This window comes from Arachis hypogaea, chromosome 19 (assembly GCF_003086295.3).
Source record: "Arachis hypogaea cultivar Tifrunner chromosome 19, arahy.Tifrunner.gnm2.J5K5, whole genome shotgun sequence".
Classification (NCBI taxonomy): domain Eukaryota; kingdom Viridiplantae; phylum Streptophyta; class Magnoliopsida; order Fabales; family Fabaceae; genus Arachis; species Arachis hypogaea.
This window is the reverse complement of record NC_092054.1, coordinates 93,969,382-93,977,363: the sequence shown is the minus strand read 5'-3', so window position 1 is coordinate 93,977,363 and position 7,982 is coordinate 93,969,382. Positions and strand designations below refer to the sequence as shown.

The 7,982-nt window shown below is 38.2% G+C and overlaps 1 non-coding gene across 1 annotated transcript; it reads right to left on the bottom strand.

Annotated features, from left to right (window-relative positions):
- Window positions 1-2,117: 2,117 nt before the first annotated feature.
- Window positions 2,118-2,225, bottom strand: LOC112780944 (small nucleolar RNA R71). The gene has a single exon (XR_003191750.1). It is a non-coding gene; the product is annotated as a small nucleolar RNA R71 (small nucleolar RNA).
- Window positions 2,226-7,982: the final 5,757 nt, after the last annotated feature.

Sequence of the window (7,982 nt, the reverse complement as noted above, 5' to 3'; positions counted from 1 at the left end):
GGATTGATCTTCAACTAATCACCTCAATGGATGTAAATCCATTCTAAAGCCTGACTGGCTATTAAGCCATGTCTAACCCTCAGATTGGACCTTTAGACTAAAGAGTACAAGATTCCTGGAATTCATATGAAAAATTTTGAATCCTTATTTTTTCTTTTTCAAAATGATTTTTGAAAATTTTAAAATAAAAATACAAAAAAATCATAAAATCATAAAAATCAAAAATATTTTGTGTTTCTTGTTTGAGTCTTGAGTCATGTTATAAGTTTGGTGTCAATTGCATGTGCATCATGCATTTTTCAAAAATTCTCATGCATTCATAGTGTTCTTCATGATCTTCAAGTTGTTCTTGGTAAGTCTTCTTGTTTGATCTTTGCATTTGCATGTTTTGTGTCTTTTCTTGTTTTTCATATGCATTCTTGAATTCTTAGTGTCTAAGCATTAATGAATTCTAAGTTTGGTGTCTTGCATGTTTTCCTTGCATTAAAATTTTTTTCAAAAATATGTTCTTGGTGTTCATCTTGACATTCAAAGTGTTCTTGGTGTTCATCTTGACATTCATAGCATTCTTGCATGCATTCATTGTTTTAATCTAAAAATTTCATGCGTTGCATCATTCTTCTTGTTTTTCTCTCTCATTATTAAAAATTCAAAAATCAAAAAAATATCTTTCCCTTTTTCTCTCTTAAAATTTCGAAAATTAGATTTGACTTTTTCAAAAATTTTTAAAAATCTAGTTGTTTTTATGAGTCAAATCAAATTTTCAATTTAAAAATCTCATCTTTTTCAAAATCTTTTTCAAAAATAAAATCTTTTTCAAATTTCTTAGTTATTTTCGAAAATTCCAAAAATATTTTTCAAAAATCTTTTTCTTATTTTTATATCAAATTTTCGAAAATAACATAATCAATTAATGTTTTGATTCAAAAATTTCAAGTTTGTTACTTACTTGTTAAGAAAGATTCAAACTTCAAGTTCTAGAATCATATCTTGTGATTTCTTGTGAATCAAGTCATTAATTGTGATTTTTAAAATTCAAATCTTTTTCAAAAACTAATTTCTATCATATCTTTTCAAAAATATCTTCTTATCTCACCTTTTTCAAAAAAAAATTGATTTCAAAATATCTCTTCTAACTTCCTAACTTCTTATCTTTTAAAAATTTGTTTCAACTAACTAACTAACTTTTTGTTTGTTCCTTATCTTTTTCAAAACTATCTAACTAACTCTCTCTCTCTCAAATTTTTGAAAATATCTCCCTCTTTTTCAAAATTTCTTTTTAATTAACTAATTATTTCAATTTTTAAATCTTAATTTTCGAAAATTACTAACATTTTTCAAAAACTATTTTCAAAAATCACTAACTCTTTTTCAAAAATAATTTTCGAAAATTCTCCTTCTCTCTCATCTTATTCTATTTATTTATTCATCTACTAACATCTCTTCCTCACATCACTCATCAAATTCGAACCCCCTCTTCCATCTGTGTTTGAATTTTTCTCTCCTTCTACTAACAATAAGGAACCTCTTTACTGTGACATAGATGATTCCTCTTCTTTTCTTTTTCTCTTCTCTTTCTTATGAGCAGGGACAGAGAAAAAGGCATTCTTGTTGAAGCTGATCCAGAACCTGAAAGGACTCTGAAGAGGAAACTAAGAGAAGCTAAATTACAACAATCCAGAGAGAACCTTATTGAAAATTTCGAACAAGTACAGGAGATGGCAGCCGAACCTAACAACAATAATGCAAGGAGAATGCTTGGTGACTTTACTGCACCTAATTCCAATTTACATGGAAGAAGCATCTCCATTCCTGCCATTGGAGCAAACAACTTTGAGCTGAAACCTCAGCTAGTTTCTCTGATGCAGCAGAACTGCAAGTTTCATGGACTTCCATCTGAAGATCCTTTTCAGTTCTTAACTGAATTCTTGCAGATATGTGATACTATTAAGACTAATGGAGTAGATCCTGAAGTCTACAGGCTCATGCTTTTCCCTTTTGCTGTAAGAGACAGAGCTAGAGTGTGGTTGGACTCTCAACCCAAAGACAGCCTGAACTCTTGGGATAAGCTGGTCACGGCTTTCTTAGCCAAGTTCTTTCCTCCTCAAAAGCTGAGCAAGCTTAGAGCTGATGTTCAAACCTTCAGACAAAAAGAAGGTGAATCCCTCTATGAAGCTTGGGAAAGATACAAACAATTGACCAAAAAGTGTCCTTCTGACATGCTTTCAGAATGGACCATCCTGGATATATTCTATGATGGTCTGTCTGAGTTATCAAAGATGTCATTGGATACTTCTGCAGGTGGATCCATTCACCTAAAAAAAACACCTGTAGAAGCTCAAGAACTCATTGACATGGTTGCTAATAACCAGTTCATGTACACTTCTGAGAGGAATCCTGTGAGCAATGGGACGCCTATGAAGAAGGGAGTTCTTGAAATTGATACTCTGAATGCCATATTGGCTCAGAATAAAATATTGACTCAGCAAGTCAATATGATTTCCCAGAGTCTGAATGGAATGCAAGCTACATCCAACAGTACTCAAGAGGCATCTTCTGAAGAAGAAGCTTATGATCCTGAGAACCCTGCAATAGCAGAGGTGAATTACTTAGGTGAACCTTATGGAAACACCTATAACTCATCATGGAGAAATCATCCAAATTTCTCATGGAAGGATCAAAAGCCTCAACAAGGCTTTAATAATGGTGGAAGAAATAGGTTTAGCAATAGCAAGCCTTTTCCATCATCCACTCAGCAACAGACAGAGAATTCTGAGCAGAATCCATCTAATTTAGCAAACTTAGTCTCTGATCTATCCAAGGCCACTGCAAGTTTCATGAATGAAACAAGGTCTTCCATTAGAAATTTGGAAGCACAAGTAGGCCAGCTGAGTAAAAGGATCACTGAAATCCCTCCTAGTACTCTCCCAAGCAACACATAAGAGAATCCAAAAGGAGAGTGCAAGGCCATTGACATAAGCACCATGGCCGAACCTATAAGGGAAGGAGAGGACGTGAATCCCAAGGAGGAAGACCTCCTGGGACGTCCAGTGATCAATAAGGAGCTTCCCTCTGAGGAACCAAAGGACTCTGAGGCTCATCTAGAGACCATAGAGATTCCATTGAACCTCCTTATGCCATTCATGAGCTCTGATGAGTATTCCTCTTCTGAAGAGAATGAGGATGTTACTGAAGAGCAAACTGCCAAGTTCCTTGGCGCAATCATGAAGCTGAATGCCAAATTATTTGGTATTGAAACTTGGGAAGATGAACCTCCCTTGTTCACCAATGAACTAAGTGATCTGGATCAACTGACATTGCCTCAGAAGAGACAGGATCCTGGAAAGTTCATAATACCTTGTACCATAGGCACCATGATCTTTAAGGCTCTGTGTGACCTTGGTTCAGGGATAAACCTCATGCCCCTCTCTGTAATAGAGAAACTGGGAATCTATGGGGTACAAGCTGCTAAAATCTCATTAGAGATGGCAGACAATTCAAGAAAATAGGCTTATGGACAAGTAGAGGACGTGTTAGTAAAGGTTGAAGGCCTTTACATCCCTACTGATTTCATAGTCCTGGATAGTGGAAAGGAAGAGGATGAATCCATCATCCTAGGAAGACCTTTCCTAGCCACAGCAAGAGCTGTGATTGATGTGGACAGAGGAGAATTGATCCTACAATTAAATGAGGACAACCTTGTGTTCACAACTCAAGGATCTCTCTCTGCATCCATGGAGAGGAAGCATAAAAAGCTTCTTTCAAAGCAGAGTCAAACAAAGCCCGCACAGTCAAACTCTAAGTTTGGTGTTGGGAGGCCACAACCAAACTCTAAGTTTGGTGTCAAACCCCTATATCCAAACTCTAAGTTTGGTGTTGGGAGGTCTCAACAGAACTCTGCACATCTGTGAGGCTCCATGTGAGCCCACTGTCAAGCTACTGACATTAAAGAAGCGCTTGTTGGGAGGCAACCCAATTTTTATTTATCTAACTATATTTTTCTTAGTTATATGTCTTTATAGGTTCATGATCATGTGGAGTCACAAAATAAATATAAAAATTGAAAATGGAATCAAAAACAGCAGAAGAAAAATCACACCCTGGAGGAAGCATCTGCCTGGAGTTCAACGCCAGAACAGAGCATGGTTCTGGCACTGAACGCCCAAAATGGGCAGTATCTGGGCACTGAATGCCCAGAACAAGCATGGTTCTGGCGTTCAATGCCAGAAATGGGGAACAAATGGGCGTTGAACGCCCAAAATGGGCACCAACCTGGCGCTGAACGCCCAGAGTTGTGTGCAAGGGCATTTTACATGCCTAATTTGGTGCAAAGTTGTAAATCCTTGAACACCTCAGGATCTGTGAATCTCACAGGATCCCCACCCACCTCACCCTCCCTCTCTCCATTCATGATCATCCCTTCTGTTTTCCATTCACCAGTCACATCCATACACACATCCCTCTATCTCCTCCATATCTTCTTCTTCTTCATCTATTCTTTCTTCTCCTGCTCGAGGGCGAGCAATATTCTAAGTTTGGTGTGGTAAAAGCATAAGCTTTTTGTTTTTCCATTACCATTAATGGCACCTAAGACCAGAGAAACCTCAAGAAAGAGGAAAGGGAAGACAAATGCTTCCACCTCTGAGCCATGGGAGATGGAAAGATTCATCTCACAAGCCCATCACTAAGAAAAGGATGGAGCAAACAAGAGAGCACATTCATGAATCTCAACAGGCACATGAAGAAGCTCATCATCAAGAAATCCCTGAGATACCTCAGGGGATGCATCTTCCTCCACAAAACTATTGGGAGCAAATCAACACCTCCCTAGGAGAATTAAGTTCCAACATGGGACAATTAAGGGTGGAACATCAAGAGCACTCCATCATCCTTCATGAAATAAGAGAAGATCAAAAAGCAATGAGGGAGGAGCAACAAAGACAAAGAAGAGACATAGAAGAGCTCAAGGACATCATTGGTTCCTCAAGAAGGAAATGCCACCATCACTAAGGTGGATTCATTCCTTGTTCTTACTTTTTCTATTTTTCGTTTTCTATGTTAAGTGCTTATCTGTTTTTGTGTCTTCATTACATGATCATTAGTAGTTAGTAACTATGTCTTAAAGTTATGAATGTCCTATGAATCCATCACCTCTCTTAAATGAAAAATGTTTTAATTCAAAAGAACAAGAAGTACATGAGTTTCGAATTTATCCTTGAACTTAGCTTAATTATATTGATGTGGTGACAATGCTTCTTGTTTTCTGAATGTATGCTTGAACAGTGCATATGTCTTTTGAAGTTGTTGTTTAAGAATGTTAAATATGTTGGCTCTTGAAAGAATGATGACTAGGAGACATGTTATTTGATAATCTGAAAAATCATAAAAATGATTCTTGAAGCAAGAAAAAGCAGCAAAGAACAAAGCTTGCAGAAAAAAAAAGAAAAAAAATAGCGAAAAAAAAAATAGAGGCAAAAGGCAAGAGGCAAGAGCAAGCAGAAAAAGCCAAAAGCTCTTAAAACCAAGAGGCAAGAGCAAAAAGCCAATAACCCTTAAAACCAAAAGGCAAGGGCAAATAAAAAGGATCCCAAGGCTTTGAGCATCAGTGGATAGGAGGGCCTAAAGGAATAAAATCCTGGTCTAAGCGGCTAAACCAAGCTGTCCCTAACCATGTGCTTGTGGCGTGTAGGTGTCAAGTAAAAACTTGAGACTGGGCGGTTAAAGTCAAGGTCCAAAGCAAAAAAAAAAAGAGTGTGCTTAAAAACCCTGGACACCTCTAATTGGGGACTTTAGCAAAGCTGAGTCACAATCTGAAAAGGTTCACCCAATTATGCGTCTGTGGCATTTATGTATCCGGTGGTAATACTGGAAAACAAAGTGCTTAGGGCCACGGCCAAGACTCATAAAACAGCTGTGTTCAAGAATCATCATACTGAACTAGGAGACTCAATAACACTATCTGAACTCTGAGTTCCTATAGATGCCAATCATTCTGAACTTCAATGGATAAAGTGAGATGCTAAAACTATTCAAGAGGCAAAAAGCTACAAGTCCCGCTCATCTGATTGGAGCTATGTTTCATTGATAATTTGGAATTTATAGTATATTCTCTTCTTTTTATCCTATTTGATTTTCAGTTGCTTGGGGACAAGCAACAATTTAAGTTTGGTGTTGTGATGAGCGGATAATTTATACGCTTTTTGGCATTGTTTTTAGTATGTTTTTAGTAGAATCTAGTTACTTTTAAGGATGTTTTCATTAGTTTTTATGTTAAATTCACATTTCTAGACTTTGCTATAAGTTTGTGTGTTTTTTTGTGATTTCAGGTATTTTCTGGCTGAAATTGAGGGACTTGAGCAAAAATCAGATTCAGAGGTTGAAGAAGGACTGCTGATGCTGTTGGATTCTGACCTCCCTGCACTCAAAATGGATTTTCTGGAGCTACAGAACTCGAAATGATGCGCTTGCAATTGCGTTGGAAAGTAGACATCCAGGGCTTTCCAGCAATATATAATAGTCCATACTTTGCCCAAGATTAGACGACACAAACTGACGTTCAACGCCAGCTCTCTGTCCAATTCTAGCGTCCAGCGCCAGAAACAAGTTGCAAAGTGGAGTTCAACGCCCAAACTGGCACCAAAACTGGCGTTTAACTCCAGGAATGACCTCTACACGTGTAACACTCAAGCTCAGCCCAAGCACACACCAAGTGGGCCCCGGAAGTGGATTTATGCATCAATTACTTACTTCTGTAAACCCTAGTAGCTAGTTTATTATAAATAGGACTTTCTACTATTGTATTAGACATCTTTGGTCTCAGTTTTAACCCATTGTTCATCTTAAGAGACTATTGATCATGTTTTGAGGGCTGGCCTCTCGGCCATGCCTGGACCTTCACTTATGTATTTTCAACGGTAGAGTCTCTACACTCCATAGATTAAGGTGTGGAGCTCTGCTGTTCCTCAAAAATGAATGCAAAGTACTACTGTTTTCTATTCAATTCAACTTATTCCACTTCTAAGATATTCCTTCGCACTTCAACCTGAAGGTGATGAACGTGACAATCATCATCATTCCCTATGAACGCGTGCCTGACAACCACTCCGGTTCTACCTTCGATTGAACGAGTATCTCTTAGATTACTAATACAGGGGACCGAGTCCAAGATATTGGGATCTTCGTGGTATAAGCTAGATTGATGGCGGCATTCATGAGAATCCGGGAAGTCTAAACCTTGTCCGTGGTATTCCGAGTACGATTCTGGGATTGAATGACTGTGACGAGCTTCAAACTGGCGAGTGTTGGGCGTAGTGACAGACGCAAAAGGATAGTAAATCCTATTCCAGTATGATCGAGAACCTCCAGATGATTAGCCATGCAGTGACAGTGCATCGGATCATTTTCACAGGGAGGAATAGGATGCAACCAACGACAAAGGTGATGCCTCCAGACGATTAGCCGTGCTGTGACAGAGCATTTGGATCATTTTCCCGAGAGAGATCGAAAGTAGCCATTGGCACCGGTGACATTGGTGGACGAAATTGTGATCACATTAATGTAGTACTCTTTGTTATTGTATGGAATCATTATTATGGCTCTTTACTATGTGTGGACACAACTCCGTTCAACTAACCAGCAAGTGTACTGGGTCGTCCAAGTAATAAACCTTACGTGAGTAAGGGTCGATCCCACAGAGATTGTTGGCTTGAAGCAAGCTATGGTCCCCTTGTAAATCTCAGTCAGGCGGATTTAAACATGATATTTTATTAGATTAAAATAAACAAAAAAAGGGATAGAGGTACTTATGTAAATCATTAGTAAGAATTTCAGATGAGGGAATGGAGATGCTTTTCGTTCCTCTGAACCTCTGCTTTCCTGCTATCTTCATCCAATCAGTCTTACTCCTTTCCATGGCTGGCTGTATGTGATACATCACCACTGTCAATGGCTACTTTCGGTCATCTCACGGGAAAATGATCCAA